The 18,937-nt window shown below is 41.5% G+C and overlaps 1 protein-coding gene across 4 annotated transcripts in view; it reads left to right on the forward strand.

Annotated features, from left to right (window-relative positions):
• LOC116816393 (poly(rC)-binding protein 3-like) overlaps nucleotides 1-18,937 on the forward strand; it is a 754,639-nt gene that overhangs the window by 268,821 nt on the left and 466,881 nt on the right. For all 4 annotated transcript variants that reach the window (XM_032765573.2, XM_032765582.2, XM_032765583.2 and 1 more), the window contains exon 2: nucleotides 2,765-2,816. The gene's annotated coding sequence lies outside the window, so the exon portion shown is untranslated. The remainder of the gene's footprint in view (nucleotides 1-2,764; nucleotides 2,817-18,937) is intronic.

An 18,937-nucleotide genomic window follows, 5' to 3' on the forward strand; every position in this document is an offset into this window, starting at 1 on the left:
CCTTCCTTCATAGGTCATGTTCTCAAGACCTTTAATCATTCTTGTTGCTCTTCTCTGGACCCTCTCCAATTTCTCCACATCTTTCTTGAAATGCGGTGCCCAGAACTGGACACAATACTCCAGTTGAGGCCTAACCAGCGCAGAGTAGAGCGGAAGAATGACTTCTCGTGTCTTGTTTACAACACACCTGTTAATGCATCCCAGAATCACGTTTGCTTTTTTTGCAACAGTATCACACTGTTGACTCATATTTAGCTTGTGGTCCACTATGACCCCTAGATCTCTTTCTGCCATACTCCTTCCTAGACAGTCTCTTCCCATTCTGTATGTGTGAAACTGATTGTTCCTTCCTAAGTGGAGCACTTTGCATTTGTCTTTATTGAACTTCATCCAGTTTACTTCAGACCATTTCTCCAATTTGTCCAGATCATTTTGAATTTTGACCTTGTCCTCCAAAGCAGTTGCAATCCCTCCCAGTTTGGTGGTATTCAAGTAGAGAGATTACACCTGTACCAGTAAGAGAATCTATCCCTCTGTGAGGGAAGGGGAAGACTGGGTTAATGTAGGATAAACCAAAAAAGAATAGCTTGCTACATAAGTCAGCCCACATTTAGAGCCTTTTAAATTTTTGTAATTCTCCTACCTTTTCTTAGTTTATCTTGAATCTGATCTCTAATCTCAATGAAGTAGAATCAGCTAAACAGTTCAGGGCAACTGATGTGGATCCAAAGTAATTACAGAGACAGTGAGTACAATACATGTGAACTCTGTGTAGGTGTACCGTTGGATTATATTTATTGCATGTTCCTAAATCCACAGGGTAAATATTTACATTTCATTTACTGTAATGCCAGCAGAAGCTTGAAATATAACTTAATCCCATTGTCCAGCTATGCTGGAAGAACGCCAGGAGGTAATGTCAAAGTTCCCAGCAGTCAGTGGCACATGGTTAAAACAGGTCTGCTTCATAGCCAATGGTACACAAGGGAGTAATGTGGCCAGCATCACATTAGACTGTCTTTGAATGCCCTAATCTGATGGATCAGGTACCTATTTTGCAGTTGGGTGAATTGGAGGTGGCCTTTCAGAAGGAGAGGGAGTAATACTTGAACCCATGACCTTCAGACAAGGGCCTTAACCACTCAGCCACTATATGGGGTTTTAATGAGGCTCTCTTCAATATCTGTGAGTACCTGGAAAATAAATTGGACGGTGCAGGTCATCACCATTTCCATAATCCCTAACATATACTGATGGCAGCACCCCTCCCCATTTCCAATCTGGTCCTAGACACCATGCTGCTGGGACTCCACCATGTCCCTCATATGTGGGTGCTAGAAAGGAGGGGGATTGACATTCCATTGTAAATGTAGGAGCACTGAACTCATCAATTGTATCCAGTCACCATATCCATTCCATAATGATTACTTGCACTGGACATCTACTGCAAGGAGGCGCCAGCAATTAGCTCCCCTGATTCTAGACAGGTTCTCAGATATTTACTGATGTCTTCTTTAATATCAACCAAAAATATATCTGTTCCCTAGTTGGATAGGTATATCCCATCCTTGATGACTGTCTCCAGGTACCTAGTAAAATATGCCTGGCTGAGAAATTACCAGCCCCTCTCCCTCTCCTCCCCCCCCCCATCCCCCGCAGTAAGAATTTGGCCACTCCCATGTTCACATACCTTGTAACCTTATCGACTCACAGAGGCTTCACAGCTCCCTGCCATACTCTGCACTGAAACATGTCAGACCAAATAATGGTCACTCCCAGTTTTACATTAGTACCACTCCAGTGATTCCAGGAAAACTGCACTGATGTAAAACTGCTTACACCCCCTTACCAACTCCTAATTAAAATGATTCAATATAAGAAAGTAAAAGTACTTGTCTGAGTAGTTTTCTGGGGAGTGGGTTGGCAAAGGTGGAATTAGTATAATAAAAATCATTCCTGCCACATCACTATCTATCCCTCTTGATTTCCCTTTCCTCTTCCCTCTTTCTCATCTGCCCTCCCTCTTGCTTTCCTATGCCTTCCTTTTTTGTTCGTTTGGGAGAAGTTATTACAGACCTTTTAAAAATGAGCAAAGACAAGGCCAGAAAGAGAGGAGAAGCCACAGCTCAGCATTATTGCAGGTTATTATTCATTTTAGGATCCACTCTGCTTTTTTTGTGGACAGCCTTGAATTCTGCCATATTAGTTGGGGCCATGGAATTTCAGTCAGCTGCAGACCTTGAGTCATTAGTGTGTTCGGGTGTATGGGCAGCCAGATATGATACAAGACCACTTACAACATTTTTACCTTAAACTCTTGGAGGGAGGTTTTCAAAGAGCACCTAGCACACCAAGAATTTAGGCGCATACACCAGGTTGAAAGTCAGTGGGTTTTGGGTGCTTTTGACAGTCTCTTCCTCAATATACCTCTGAAGATCCAATCCTGTGATCTTAATTCTGGAGAGAGAGAAAAAAACAAAACAAAAAACCCGCATTGATCTCAGTGGCAATTCTCCAAGTAAAGATACAAGATGGTCCCCTGGTTGGCAATGTGATATTATTTGTGCACGTTTTAACATATAAAGAACATTAATGCGTATATCTATGGTAGAAAGCAGCAAAAGGTTTCAGGATGCTCAGCTCCCTGTGTAAGGCTGTTCCCCTGAAAAGCTTGGTATTTATTAACCTGGTGTAAAATTTTATGAATTATAGGTCAATATTTTGTTATAAGAGAAAACTTATTACTTCATCTTCTACAGGTCAGATTTTCTTCAGACTGAAAAGGAGTTGTAGCACATGAGGATCTGATACAGTAGGTAAGCTGATTTCAATTCTCTCTCATCTCTAACTTTTAGTACTTTGCTGACTGGTACTGGCTAAACTGAAAATTTTACTCTCAATTACCCTAGTGCAAATACAGAGTAAAACGATTGATTTACATGGGTGTAATTGAAAATGGAATTTTAGTCAATGTTTTTTTTCAGAATGAAATTGCAGAAACAATAATATTATTATTAAACTTGCTTTTAGCCATTGATTATAGACACTAAGAAATCAACAGAAGAAAAATAGTTTCAGTCCAGTCTGTGTTGAAATAAATTAAAGTAAAAATATTTTTTATGGGAAAGGATCCTATATCATGGCTGCTCAGAGGATCCACTGTAATTGATGTACTGTAACCACGCTCACAGAGTAATAACAGTCCCTTCCAATACAGCAATGCCGCCGATGAGGTTAAATTACTTAACAGCACAGTTTGTCCTTTCTGCTCTTTCCTACTTACCCTGTCAGCTTATGAATCAGACAAGCTGTGCTGAAAACAATGTATCCAAGCATGTAGCCAGAAGATAAATGAGAGATTGATGTAAGGGTGGAATTTTATATTGTGCCGATCATTGAGTTCTACAATCCAGGGCAGTTGTTTAGTGCTTAGAATTTAGAGCTATGGATGTGTTTTGGCTCATGGTCATGGAACAATGCCATGGTCAAGCTGAAATCTCCCTTAACCTGCAATATGTGTCTCTGCTTGGGTTCCAGAGTAACAGTGGAGAATAATTTGAAAGGATTAAATTTAATCATGACATGTGGGTCTAGAAATGGCTTGTGGTGGTATCAACCACTGTGAAAATCATTAGTGTATGGGTTGTGGTGATGAGAAGCACTCTAGTTCTCTGGCTTCCTGTGGGATTGCCTGTTAATGTCACTCAAACAGAAGAATTGTGGGAGAATGTATTTCTTTTGACAGAGTCTGGCAAATAAAGCTGAATTAAACTCATGGTGGGAGTTTTCTTAAAACACAATACAAAGATGGAAAAGGTAAATAGCTTCTAGTTTGGCATCTCTGCAAGTCCAGCTTAAAGTCCGTTAGTAAATTTTGTTTAGTGGCATCTATGCTTGAGACCTTCAATTTGCAGAGCTTTCAATTGTTTTAATTTTCATGAGTACAAAATATACATCCCTGACATAAATCACAGGATTGTCTATTTACGATATGTGTAGTGGTATATATAAAATTGTTACAGTAGTGATTAGAGTGAAGGCAGGGAAAAATGTGATTGCTTTCTGTACAGAACTAAACATGAGGACAAATCTATGGAATTGCACTCGGTACTTCAAAAAAGAAAAAAAATCTTGTGTATTTGCATGGACTTAATCCCTCCATCACATAGAGGAAACATTTTAGTTCCTTTGTTGCTGCACAATAATTGTCTGTTTCTCCTTTTTATTTTCCATGCATGTTGATCTAGGCAACCACGACATGATTTTTGAACTACATTTTTTTCTAAAAATGTCAGTATATTTCTATTGCATTCGAGGAACAATCTAGACACTAATTACTTAGTAGCTAAAAATGATACCTGTAAATCTCTATCAATATTAAACAAAATAGAGCAGATTTTGCCCTGATGTACACTCTATACAACCAGACAGAGGCCAGTTCAACCAACTGTTATTCAATGGAATTGTTTGGATTGTAAATTGCTGGAGAACATTTGAAGCCTAGTTGATAAGGTGCCTGTTTTTGATTTCAAAGACACGGAATTCAAAGCTGCCTGGGATTTTTGTAGTAAGCCTCTGTGTTAATTCTGTCCATCAATGTGTTTCCCTCTTAACTTTTTTTGGAGGGGGTGGGGTACGTGTGAAATATCTTGAATTAAATTATATACAATTACAAACTGTGGCCTGACCTTGCAGTCCTTCAATAGGAGATATGCACATATGTATATGTACAAACATGCGGTGGGACTGAGCCCCGTACATTAAAGGCAGATGTGCTCTACAGACGTGCTGTATCAGAGGAGTGATCTTCAAAATATCAGACTGAATTGAGAACTGACACATCTCTCCATTTCTACATTGCTTCTAATAATGTGGAATTAGTGACAATCCTAATGCCAGAAAATGCCCTCTGCAGGGTCTTAGGAAGTCGAGGAGAGGGAAAGTGGTGGCCTACAGAAGAGGGGCTGATCCCCTATGCACAAGAGATGAGATCTGTTAGTGGAGAGGACCTTCCATGTGTGTATCTTCAGAGCAGGTCTTGGCCCATCATTGTTATTTATCTGTAATATAAAAAATACGTTGGTACTTTATGGCCAGATACTTGCTTTGAAGATCTTAGAATCTCGGGGACTGATCCTGCTCACACTGATGTCAGGGACCAAAGTCCTATTTCCTTTAATTGGAAGACACTCTGTCCTAGTAGGCCATGCTCAAATGCCAGGGCAAGAGGGGAACTGGAAGGAACAGCAAGCAATGTGGATGTAATAGTGATGTTAGTTTCATGATGATTGTTTGGATTTTATATTTTGAATATTTTTTTTATTTTTAAAAATAGGGGAATGGATGGGAATATCAGTGGCTTGGTTTCAGTGGGGAGAGGGATCTAGGGTCTTCTGGAAATATAATGAGAAGGCATGGCAGACTTGGTCAGAAAGCATTTCTCATATGGAAAAAAGTAGAGAGCTGAGAGGGAGAGGAATAATCAATTTGGACTGAAGAAACCAGTTACGTGTGGAGTTAAAATAAGGGAAAGTCAGGAAAAGGCAGCTAAAAGCAGAGGGCAATTCTCCTTCCTCTCAGCACAGCTTATACCACCACTGCCTCCTCGGCTGGTGTGATGATTAGCTCCCCCTTGTTTCATTCTACTTTAACCACTGGGCAAGTGGCTTGCGTGGGACGAAAGGGACAAGAAGATCAGAAGGGGCTGAGTTTAGAGAAGTGGACAGGAGCCAGGTTTATTTAGGCCCTTGAAGGGGATAGGACAAGGAACACGAATTTCATGCCAATGTGGTGGAGACAATTGTCAAACCCTGCCAAGGTGCTGGAAAACAAAGCAGTTTCCTGATGTGTGTTTTATAGTGAAGAACTAGCATCCAGATATTAAGAGCATTAGAGATACTGAACAAGTTAAACTGTGGTATTGACACTGACGCACGGGTGCAGTTTCCAGCAATGTTCAAAATCTGATCCATTGTGGAGCATGATAACCCAAACACCATGAAAGTCAATGGCACTTTGCTTTAAATGTATATAATGTAGTAGTAGATCCTTCATAGTCCTGTGGTTGCTTATTTTAGAAATTGATACTGAAAAGAAGCTCCCCTAAAGCATATTCTGCTGGCCCTTGTTTTCATTTACATATAATCTTTCAAATGCTAGTGGTTTTTTTCTTTGTTTAGCAATGATTTATCCAGAAGAACTGTGAACACTTGAATGTATGTAGAAATAGCTAGGTTTTCACCTTTAATTTTGCTTCTTTGGTTTTATTCCTTGTTATGTCACTTTGATGTTGCTTATACAGTGGCTATCCCAATTACTAATCACCAGTGTCACTGTTGCAGTTCAGATCCTGTGCCATGATTATTGTTCCTCACAGGCCCGAACAGGTGAATTAAAGAAAACCAAAACAAACCATAGTGAGGACAAAGCCTCTGAAAATGAAGTCATTTGTGTTCAGTTACTAATGTTTTGTTCCTGTCGCTGGCACTCTGTAATATGGGACGAGTGAATAAAATGTCAGTAAAATTAACAACCTGGCATATGTGCAGTAAATACTGAAAATTGGATGTTCTTTATTTTGGTTTTTTCATTAATGATGCACTGCCTAATATATCATTATTTTTCTTCCTGGTTTTATAGCAGCCACACTTTTTAATGTTAATAGTTCCTAAAATACTCTAACACAGGGGTAGGCAATCTATGGCACATGCGCCAAAGGCAGCACCTGAGCTGATTTTCAGTGGCACTCATGCTGCCCAGGTCCTGGCCACGGGTCTGGGGGGCTCTGCATTTTAATTTAATTTTAAACTAAGCTTCTTAAATAAGGTTTTTTTAAATGTTTACTGTACATACAACAATAGTTTAGTTATATATTATAGACTTAGAGAGAGAGACTTTCTAAACGTTAAAATGTATTACCGGCACGCAAAACCTTAAATTAGAGTGAATAAATGAAGACTCGGCACATGACTTCTGAAAGGTTGCCAACCCCTGCTCTAACCTATTAGTTAAATTGAGCATTCTCCGCAGGTCATCACTTCACAATGTTATGTTTGTTTATGTAACCCTTCTGCCAGGGGGGTCGGTAGCAAGAGGGGTCAGATTCAATATCTAGGGGATCCTCTTAGTAGTACAACACAGAACTCGTTTGAGTCCCCACCCAGTAATCTGGGAAAATAAACACTACCCCTGGGTGTCTCTGAGAGGCAGTACTTCCCCTCTCACAAGCACTGAGTTGGTGTATAGCAAAGACAATCTTTAATAAAAACGGAAAAGGAACCCAGCATTATTTTGGGAAAACTCCACATCCATGATTTGACAGTGTGTAACTATAAGCAAACACTCACCCCTGAGTAGCTGGGCAGTGCCCTTTGCCTCAGTTTCTTACCTTACGGTGTGAAAGTCAGACAACAAATATTCCTTTAACATATCACTCCCCTTTCCCACTGTACCCCACTCTCAGTTGGTTGTCCTGAGTCAGCAAAGACCCAGAGTCCAGGTGACTCCACCTCTGAATCCACCTCCCGCACCTGAAAAAAGGGGGAGGGCATCAAGCAATGCTACTGCTGCCTCTGCTCACTGCCTCCTCTGCCACAATTCTGTCTGCTGCTATCACTGCCACTTCTGCAGTGCCACATTCTGAGGTTTCCCCGCTTAGTCCAGCTCTGAGAGTTTTCTCTGGATAGCAGGGAATGTCTGGGTTACTGCCTCTTTGTTGCCTTTCACTGCAACATTGTTCCCATTCCAGGGCTAGGGCTTAGCCCCTAGACCTGCTCGTAAGTGACTGCAGCTCTAGTAATTACTGACCAGAAACAACTCCCAACTGAATACAACCAGCTCTCTTTAAACACAGGAAAGGGGAGGGTCAAATGGTGTCTAGGACTTGTTAGACAGTCCACACCACCAGGTGGGAACACTGGCCCCCGCCCCCTTTCATCTGTCATGGGATTTGGCCTCTGGTTAGCAAGTGAGGCTCAGTTTAGGGTGACCCCCTTAATCAGGGCATTAAGTACAGTTCTGCTGCTTTTCACTCATACAATAAGGGTAACATTTTATTACCCCTGCATTTAATACTGAAGTGAACTGTAACCCAACACTGGCCAAAACTGATCACTTTGGCAATGCAGGTCTGTCTGCTGAACATAAAGGCAGAGTAGATGTGTCTAGGCAAATACGGTCTGTTCCTGAAGTCTTTTTATCCAGGGCATTATTAGATATATAGGCGCCAAATTCCAGTGTTCCTAGTGGGTGTTCAACCCCGCCCCTGGCCCCACCCTTGCCCCGTCTCCATTCCACTCCTTTACAAAATCCCCACCCCGCCTCTTCTCCCCCTCCTACCCTAAGCGTGCCACATTTCCACTCCTCCCCCTCCCTCTCAGCATGCCGCCAAATAACTGTTTGGCAGCAGCTGGGGGGAAGCACTGGGAAGGAGGCGGAGGAGCAGGGATGTGGCATGCTCGGGGGGAGGAGGTGGGGCGGGAGCTGAGGGGAGCTTGGCTGCCAGTGGGTACAGAGCACTCACTAATTTTTCTCAGTGGGTGCTCCAGCTCCGGAGCACTCACAGAGTCGGTGCCTATGACTAGATGTCGGGGAGAGCTCATTCAGATCCTGTTTACATCCAGGTAAATGTTTTGTTTATGACCTGGAGGCACAGCCTGTGCTGAGGGAAGGGTAGAGCAAGCCACCTTCAGGGTGAGGGCTGTGCGAAATTCTGTCCTCTACCTCCTTTCAGTAAGTGCAGAACATTCCCCCTGTGTATGCCTGGTCAGCTCTGCAGGCTGGTGGAGCAGTGTGTGGAGCCAGGTACTTGCCTCCTGCTCATCTGTCTCCCACCTTTTGTGGGTGAGTATTGCCCAGAAGATGCATAGAGGGAGCAGTCCCTGCTCTGCTGGGAACATAGGTACTGCAATTATTCTTGTTGTTTTGGTCCCTCTAACCTTTTATTTTTGAGCTCCCCCTCCATTACATTTTAATAAGACTTTCAGTTCAAAACACTGTGGTGAGAGCTTTTTGTCTGTATGACTGCAACCAGTGCGCTGTAATGTTGCAGGACATGGTGTATTGAAGGAGATCCATCCTTCCTCTAATATTCTTTCTCAGTTATTCTACATGTACTTATGCCAATGAGGTATAATGATGTCAGAGCTATGCCTAATTAGCAATAGATCCTCCTTGTTAAATCTCTTCTTCCTTTTCCTGTGTGTTTCTTCTTGAGCTTTCCTTGTAATAAGTCGATTGACTTCAGATGAAGTGACAAAATGTCTTAGTTTAGAGGAAAGGAATAATTAAAATTCTTGTAAACCACTGCATGTTCCCTAATAAATTGATCATAGGATAACCAAATCGCTCACCTGAAGATCTAAGATAACATACTTAGCTTTTTCTGTCATTTTCTTTTGCCATGTTAGTAATTCTGAAGATATTGTTGGGTAACTTAAGAGTAAGTGCTTTGTCGCATCAGGACATTGACATGCATGATTGTGTTCTGTTTACTTGCTTGGCTGAATAAAAGACCTTAATTATTATTTTACATTTGATTGTGCACTGGATTCCAGAATGCAGGAATACCACTGGTTGAAGGGGGGGAAAAAAAACCAAACACCACCACTCCTCCCACAAATGCACCTCACTCCCCAGTCACCTTATATTTTGATTGCCACAGCTATTCTCATTAAAACTCGGGTATTCAACCACTTTGTTCTTTTCTATATTTTAGTTATGACAAAAGCAATCTTTACTTTACAGTGGCATAGGGAAAGATAGGAGAGAGGTCCTGGAGGCCAAATTTAGGCTACTAGGTAAGAGATTGAAGTCTAGGACCTCCCTGTTAGCATTCTTTGAAATAGTTCCAGTTCCACATGCAGTTAGATGGGCAGAACTGCAGGGTCTCAATGAATGGATGAGATGATCGTGTAGAGAGAAGGGTTTAACTTTATTATAACCTGGGGAGCCTTTTGAGAAAGGAGGAGCCTATGCGGCAAGGATGGGCTCCACCTAAACCAAAACAGAACCAGACTGCTGGCATGTAAAATTAAAAAGGTCATAGAGAAGTTTTAAAACTAAAGTCTGAGGAAAAGCTGACAGCTGTGGAGGAGCATGTGATTTGGCTAGATACATCCCATAGTGGAGGATCTATTAACAGGGATTATCTACATCACAGTAAAGAGGAGAGGATGGAAGTTGATAAAGTACAGGTAGGAACTAAAGAGAAACAGTCAAATGAAAAATAGTCACTTTCAGTTACATCACATCAAGAAAGACAACTAAAGAGAGACAAATTTTGAAAGTGCTTGTGTATAAATGCTAGAAGTCTAAATCCTAAGATGGGTGAACTTGAGTGCCTGGTATTATATGAGCCTATTGATCTAATAGGCATCATAGAAACTTGGTGGAATGATGACAATCAATGGGACATGGTAATAGCAAGGTACAAAATACATAGGAATGGCAGAGTAGGCCATGCTGCTGGGGAGGCGGAACTATATGTGAAAGAAAGCATAGAGTCAAATACAGTGAAAATCTTAAATTAAACTGTACCATAGAATCTTTATGGATAGAAATTTCATGCTTGAGTAATAAGAATATAGCAGTAGGAATATACTACCAACTACCTAACCAGGATGGTGATGGTGACTGTGAACTGCTCAGGGAGATTAGAGAAGCTATAAAAATAGAAAATTCAACAATAATGGGGGGTTTCAAATATCCCCATATTGACTGGGAACGTGTCACCTCTGGATGGGATGCAAACAAAGTTTCTAGACACCATAAATGCTTGCTTCTTGCAGCAGCTAGTTTTGGAACCCACAACGGGGGAGACAATTCTTGATTTAGTCCTAAGTGGAGCACAGGATCTACACCAAGAGGTGAAATATAACAAACTGCTTGGTAATACCGACCATAAATACAATTTTAAAATCCTTTAAAATCCTGTGGGGGAGGTAGGAGGGAGGGAAATGCCGAAGAAGCCCACACAGTAGCATTTAACTTCAGAAGGGGAACTACACAAAAATTGGGAAGCTAGGGGCCACTGGATGATTGAGGTGTTAAATGAGCACTCAAGGAAGATAAGGCAATTGCAGAGAAGCTAAATGAATTCTTTGCATCAGTCTTCACTGCTGAAGATGTTTGGGAGATCCCTACACCAGAGCCATTGTTTTTAGGTGACAAATCTGAGGAACTGTCCCTGATTGAGGTGTCAGTAGGGGAGGTTTTGGAACAAATTGGTAAATTAAACATTAATAAGTAACCAAGATCAGATGGTATTCACTCGAGTTCTGAAGGAACTAAAATTTGAAACTGCAGAACTATTAATGATAGGTTACATACCACAGTTTACATCAGCTTCTGTACCAGATGACTGGAGGATAGCTAATGTGATGACTTTTTTTTTAAAAAGTCTCCTGAGGCAATCCTGCCAATTATAAGCCAATAAGCCTGATTTCAGTACCAGACAAATTGGTTTAAAACTATAGTAAAGAACAGAATTATCAGAGACATAGATGAACATGATATGTTGGGGAAGAGTCAACATGACTTTTGTAAAGGGAAATCACATCTCCTCAATTTATTAGAATTCTTTCATGGGGTCAAGTACTTGGGCTTTCAGAAAGCCTTTGATAAGATCTCTTACCAAAGCCTTGTAAGCAAAGTAAGCAGCCGTGGGAGAAAAAGGAAGGTCTCGACATGGATCACTAACTTGTTAGATGAGAAGAAACAAAGGATAGGAATAATTGATCAATTTTCAGAAAGGAGAGGGGTAAATAGTAGTGTTCCCCCAGGGACCTGTACTGGGACCTGTGCTGTTCAACATATTCATAAATTATCTGGAAAAAGGGGTAAAAAGTGAGGGGGCAAAATTTGCAGATGATTCAAAATTACTCAAGGTAGGCAAGTCCAAAGCTGAATGTGAAGAGTTACAAAGGGATCTTACAGAACTGGGTGACTGGTCAACAGAATGGTCGATAAAATTCAGTGTTGATCAATGCAAAGTAATGCAGATTGGAAAATACAATCCCAACTGTACATAAAAAATGATGATGAGGTTTTAAATTAGCTGTTACCACTGTGACATTCCCCTCTGGTGTTATGTGGACCAGTAATCTGCTAGGTCACTCCATCCTTGACTCTGGGAGCCTGCCTCACTCTGCTCTGCTGTGAGATCCCTCACTCCTGGGCTGTTCACGCACAGCCTCTGGCATGTCAGCTGCTCCCAGCCACTTGCAACTGAATGACACTAGCCAATATCTCCGGTCCCAGACACAATCCTAGGAACCTCCATCTTGCAGTGTCCAGTTATACTCACTGGATGCTGCAAGCTTATATGAGTTGGTCAATTTAACAAAGAAACTGATATGCACCAGGCTTGTTATCCCAAGAGGAGCCTCTGACATACTTCAAACCAAAACACCTGCTTCAGGTAGAATAAACAAACAAATTTATTAACTACAAAAGATAGATTTGAAGTGATTATAAGTCAAAGCATAACAAGTCAGATTTTTGTCAAATGAAATAAAAGCAAAACACATTCTAAGCTGATCTTAACACTTCCAGTGTCCTTACAAACTTAGATGCTTCTCACCACAGGCTGGCTGGTTGCTCTGCTCTTCAGCCAGGCTTTTCCCTTTGATCAGTGCTTCAGTCACTTGGTGGTGATGTGTGCAGATGGAGGCGGAATTGAGAGGAAGAGCATGGCAAAGTCTCTCCCTTATATCATGTTCTTTCTTTCCTCTTGGCTCTGCCCCCCACCCCTTTAGAGTCAGGTAAGCATTACCTCATTGCAGTTCCAAACTGACAGAAAGAAAGAGGGGTGACTCACTTGAGTCTAACAGTGAGTTAGTTGTTGTTAACTAGGCCAGCGTCCTTTGTTTCTGTGAGGCTGGGCTGGATTTTTCCCATATATGCCCTGATGAGGTGTGAACTGCCCCTCTGTTCTTGCAGAGTTTTTGTCTGGGCTTACTCTAAGCCAAGAGGATACATTTTCAGCCTCCTAATTTTATACATAAAATTATAACCTATAACCTTACTGTAACAATTACTATAACATCACTAACAACCGTGCTCAGTGCATCATGAGCCTTCCAGAGACACCAAATGTGACAAACTTTGCATTGGATACCACACAATCATTTTATAAAGATGAATCTGGGGGTGCAGGGTGTTCCCCCAAGGTACAGAGCGTCACAACCACTCAAGAAAGAGCTCTTGGAGTCATTGTGGATAGTTCTCTGAAAGCATCCGCTCAATGTAGTGGCAGTCAAAAAAGCCAAAAGAATCTTAGGAACCATTATGAAAGATAGATAAGAAGACAGAAAATATTATATTGCCTCCATATAAATCCATGGTACACCCACATCTTGAATACTGTGTGCAGTTCTGATTGCCCCTTTCCAAAAAGATGTGTTGGAATTGGAAAAAGTACAGAGAAGGAGAGCAAAAATGATTAAGGGTATGGAACAGCTGTCATATGAGGAGAGTTTTAGAAAGATTGGGACTTTTCAGCTTGGAAAAGAGACAGCTAAGGGGGGATATGATAGAGGTCTATAAAATCATGAATGATATGGAGAAAATGCATAAGGAAATGTTATTTGCCCTTTGTGACAGGGATACCAGATCCTCTGAGGCCCCCAGCTGGAGGCCTCATGGTCCTGCCACACCCATCCCAAAAGAGGGCAGTGGAGAGGGTTCTCCAAGCTGCCTAGAGTGGCTATGTGGGAAACAGCCAGTCAGGGCCCAGCAGCCTAGTACAAGAAGAGCAAGAGGGAGTTCAGTTCCTTGCTGGAGCTGTAGGAGTGTGAATGGTCCCCAGATAGGGCAATGCTGCCAAAAGCTGGGGGAAGTAGGAAGGAGCCCTTAGTTGGTTGCTGAGATTCCATGAGGACAAGGCTCTGAGGTAAGGGTGAAGATGGCACGGCACCATAGGGAAGTGGCCTAGGGAATTAGAGAAGCCGTGCAAAATAGTTAAAGGGACACAGCAAACAGCTGTGATCGACAGGGTCCCTGGGCTGGGACCCAGAGTAGTGGGGGAAAGTGGCCTGGACTTTTAGATAAATTCATGGAGGATAGGTTCATCAATGGCCATTAGCCAAGATGGTCAGGAATGAAACCCCATGCTCTGGGTGTTCTTAAGCCTCTGACCGCAAAATACTTGAATGGACAACAGGGGATGTATCACTTGATGATTGCCTTGTTCTGTTTATTTCCTTTTAAGCATCTGGCATTGGCCACTTTTGGAAGACAAGATACTGGGCAAGATTGACTGTTGGTCTGACCCAGTATGGCCATTCTTATGTTTGTGTTATTTACTATTAAGTTTTGTTATGACTCCAGAAACCTAGGAATGAAAATTCACAGCATATGTATGACTCCTGTAAATATACTAAAAACTTCATTTTGCAGACAGATAGGGACGGAAAACAAGCATATGCTGATACTTATGCGCTAGCACGTGCGCATATTTATAAAATGTTAACATTGGCATATGAGAGAATGAATCATCAGCAAACACTAATAAAGTTCCTTTTCATTTCTACATTTACACCACAACTATTAATTTTCTCTGTTATAACAGCCTGTCTGATAAAAGATCTCTTCACATCAACTCCTAATTATATCACATACACTAACAGAGTAAGTACTAAGTACCCAAATTACAATCAAAAAGAATTTTCCCTCTCTTCCCCTAGCTCCAAGGATGATGTTCTGGAACAAAGGACTCTTCTTGGCCTGGTACTTCCCATGCTGCCAAATCTCTCCGACTCCCACTCTGGGGTCGGAAATTGGATTCAAGTTCATTTGAGCTGGTGTCACTTTTATGTTGTGAGAAAATTTGGGTGTAGTTCAGTTTGCTAAACTTTGTTCACCCATCACTAGACTGTGACTGATCAGATTTTTATTGGTAAATGTTGATTCCACCGTATGCGCATAAACTGACAAAAAATATTTCCATTGATGATGATGATAAAAATGTACAGATAGACAAAGAAAAATGCTGCTTGAAAATTTGATTTACTTTGTATATTGTGACATAAGATGTTGAGAATTTGTTTTAACCTTTATAAAGCTTTACTTTTTTTTGAAATTGATGTCTGTCATTAAATAATTTTCGTCTGATCTGCCCTGGTCTGGTCTGGCTCCCTCATAATTTCCCACAATTGTGAAAATTTTAAGTGATAAAGATTAAAAAAAAATTATACACCCAAAATTATGGGTGTGTGAAGATTTAAATAAAAATAATATTGATATCATCTATCGATGAGAAAAAATTGAATTCTGCCAAGCCTACCCATCACATAGCCTTAATGATAGCTTGATTACAGATTTGTGCCAAGTTTGGGCACCACTTGTTCTTTGGCTCTGTGAAAGAGAGAGCTCCCATTAGACCACTTCTAGACTTACTGTTCTGTTGAAAAATAATAAACCTCTCTTCCCCAAAATAAAACCACCCCTTCTTATGGATTTAATAAGCAGATTTTTAGGCCAGATTCTTTCCTTCACTTGCGGACACTTTTTTACCTCTGAGATGACACGGAGGCAAGAATCTAGCCCTAATTGGCCATTGTGACACTTCCCACTTTCCAACTCCACCAGCCATGAGCAACACAAGCACTCTCCTCTGTGCCTACACAGACCCTGTTCTCACTCTACAGGTTGGCAATATGCACACTCCAACTTCCGAGTCTCCCTGGAGTGTCCAGTCCCTGGTCCACTGGACACTCGCATTATTCACTGCTCCCCCAAGAAGCACTCCAGCTTATTGGTTAACCTCAGATCACAACTCCGCTTAACACAGAACATAGAATAATTCTTTTACTTGCTTTCACTATCAACATATCTAACAGTATCAAGATTCAAGTGCTTGCAAGTAAAAGTATTGCAAACAAATGGATATGTATACAATAAAATCCATAAGACACATCCTGGACTTACTTAGCTAGATACTTTGTCTTACAGCAGTGCTCACCCCCGAAGTCCTTCTAGCATTTTACAGCTAGTCTTGACTGTGACCATCCATTCATCTATCAAATCCCCTGTTCGCTTGCCTTCTCAGTGAAGGGTTCTGCATGTTTCTTTCATTCCTTGATATAAAAGAATAATCCTTTGACCTGAGTCATAAACAGGACGCTCCCTGCTGATTATTTTTCTATCTGTATACTCCTTTCTTATAGATTTCACAATCTCTTAATCACCATCTGTTCAGTATACAAATAGGCTCAGATTGTGAGGCACACAGTAGCAATGACCATGTCTGGAAGGAGCCTGTCCGAGGCATGTCACCTCCTACTTACCCGCCTTAACTCCCAGGCTTTGAGAGTGTTACTTCCAGTATGGATACATAACTCCTATAATATTATCGAAATGATTATGATGACCAGTGGGCTACTGGTTCTAGATAGAGACCTTCTGAATGCCACCTTTTGGTGACTTAATAAGCATATATCTGACCCAGGGGATCTCGGTAAAAATCTATGCATCCACTGTGCACTCTGCCAGTTGGCAGCAAGAAGAGCCTGGGTCACAGCCATCTGAGAATTGTTTCAGCATTCAGGTACTCTCAGTTGGCATAAAGCCAATATTGCCAGCTTCTACACTACTACCTCCACCCTGTTAAAGATTATGAGTCATGGGCAGGAGGGAGCATACGTGCACTCAACTGGTATATGGTCCCTTGAGAACCCTAGCCAGCCAGCTGGAATCGAAGCAGATAGAAAACCAAAGAATGAGTTACAGTTCTCTGATATACCTTACCCTGTTGTGACTCTCTTGTTTTGGTTGGATCTGAAACTGAAAGAGGCCTATAATCTGGTTCCAATTTATATGAAGGTGAAATCTTGTGATATCGGCCCTAAAGGAGTAGCAGACAGGAAGTTCTTCAAATTCAAACTCAAACTAATCCTGGTAGGTTTACTTCATTTCCAACTACAATGAGCTGAACTGCAGGCTTCAAATCAGATGCACAACAATTAATCTGCTAGCTCTCTTCTGTATTGCTTTCTTTCCTCTGTGTCTTTTTTATTTTTCTCTCACTTTAGTCTTATTAGTCTTTTAAGTGCATCGTGCAGGCTCTCCGCAGGGAGTATCCTGCAAAGCACAGCATATGTACATATTACTAGGACTTGGGTAATCCTTGAAGATTTCAGTTCACCCTGGAGATTTATTACCAGGCTCAAGTTCTAAAGAACACAGATCCCAGAAGAATGCCAGCTTCCTCATCTGTGCCCCAGTTCCAGGCTTTGGACACGTACAATATGTATAGTCTTTAATAGGTCTATGTAGGACAAATGAGGAAAAATGCAAGAATATTCAATTGCTAATATGGTCTTTAGATTTCTGTTTGCATGTCAGCTGCTCTGTGTAGATTTTGTTTGAGGTTGGTTCAGAGAGTGGTAGAAAGTTATCTATGTCCAAAGGTAATATCTGAAAGGATGTTATTTCTTGCTGTCATCTTTCAGGAGATAAAGGATTACTGAAACCTGCAGTTGAAAATAAGAGCTGAAGAGAAAGCAAAGCCCACCTCATTTTCACAGTTATCCACATTCAACGAAGTTACATTTTGAAGACCTGTAGACTTTTCTTTCTTTTTTTGTTGGTGAAATTCAAACAGGAAATGGAGAACTTTGTGTCCTTCTCGTATGGTAGTTCAGATCCTTACAGTACGTAAGCTTGTATTGTTAGCTCTGAGCCTTTTTTCTGTGTGTGAGCATCTAATTTGCACTATAATGGAGTACTTCATGCCACTCCTCCATTATCTGTCTAAAATATAGATAGATATGGGAGAGAAGGAGAGCTTGAGAAATGCACTGTTTTCTGAGACTTTTTGTCACTTCAAATATATTCACTAATTATATACTTTGAAATGTATCAGAGGGGTAGCCATGTTAGTCTGGATCTGTAAAAGCAGCAAAGAATCCTGTGGCACCTTGTAGACTAACAGACATTTTGGAGCATGAGCTTTCGTGGTGAATACCCACTTTGTCAGATGCATTACGAGAAGATGGGAGAGGATAGGAAGCAGTGTCCAGTTCTTTGCAAGAAAGAACAGGTCTATGAGTGAGGCTCCTGAGCTCTTTGCCCCCTCCAAAGGAATGTTTGGCTTCAGGCTGAGAAACACAGTGGGGTAAGCTCTGATACTGTATTTATGTTGCTGCAGATCTAGAACACCCGCATTTCTTTTGCCTGGCACCTACTGTGTCTGACCTCTAGAACCAGCTTTCTCCTAGTGAACTTGTTGAGTGTCAGTGATGATGGCTAGCATGGAATATTTCCCTCTTAATGTGTGTTCTCCCTCCCCCTTAATAATGCACATCTACTAACTAGTGAGGGACCTTAGCAGCAAAGTTAGACTGAGGATCCAGACTCTCCTAGTGGAAAGGCATATTAGGATAGGTGGATTTTTATCAGGTCCACTATGCCATGGGTTTGTTTTTAAGGGGGGAAAACACCAATGCTTAATAGAACAGGCTGCAAGAAAGGAATGATCTGATTGCTTAACAACCCTTCCAGCTTTTGTGGATAAAGGCAACGCTAGAAGCACAGGCCAGAGATTGTTAGCTATAGCTAGGGCCCTACCAAATTCATGGCCATGAAAAATGTCACAAACCATGAAATCTGGTCTCCCCCATAACATTGGGTCTTTTGTGTACTTTTACCCTTACTATACAGATTTCCCAGGAGAGACCAGCATTTCTCAAATTGGGGGTCCTGGCCCAAAAGGGAATCACAAGCCTATTGTAGGGGGGTCATGGTATTGCCACCCTTAGTTCTGCTCTGCCTTCAGAGCTGGGTGCCTGGGGAGTGATGGCCAGGCACCCAACTTGGAAGGCAGTGCCGCTGCCAGCATCAGCACAGAGGTAAGGGTGAGAATACCATACCATGCCGCCTTACATCTGCACTGTTGCTGATGGCAGCACTGCCTTCAGAACTGGGTGATCAGAAAGCA

The sequence above is a fragment of the Chelonoidis abingdonii genome, chromosome 2 (genome assembly GCF_003597395.2).
Source record: "Chelonoidis abingdonii isolate Lonesome George chromosome 2, CheloAbing_2.0, whole genome shotgun sequence".
NCBI classification, from domain to species: Eukaryota; Metazoa; Chordata; order Testudines; family Testudinidae; genus Chelonoidis; species Chelonoidis abingdonii.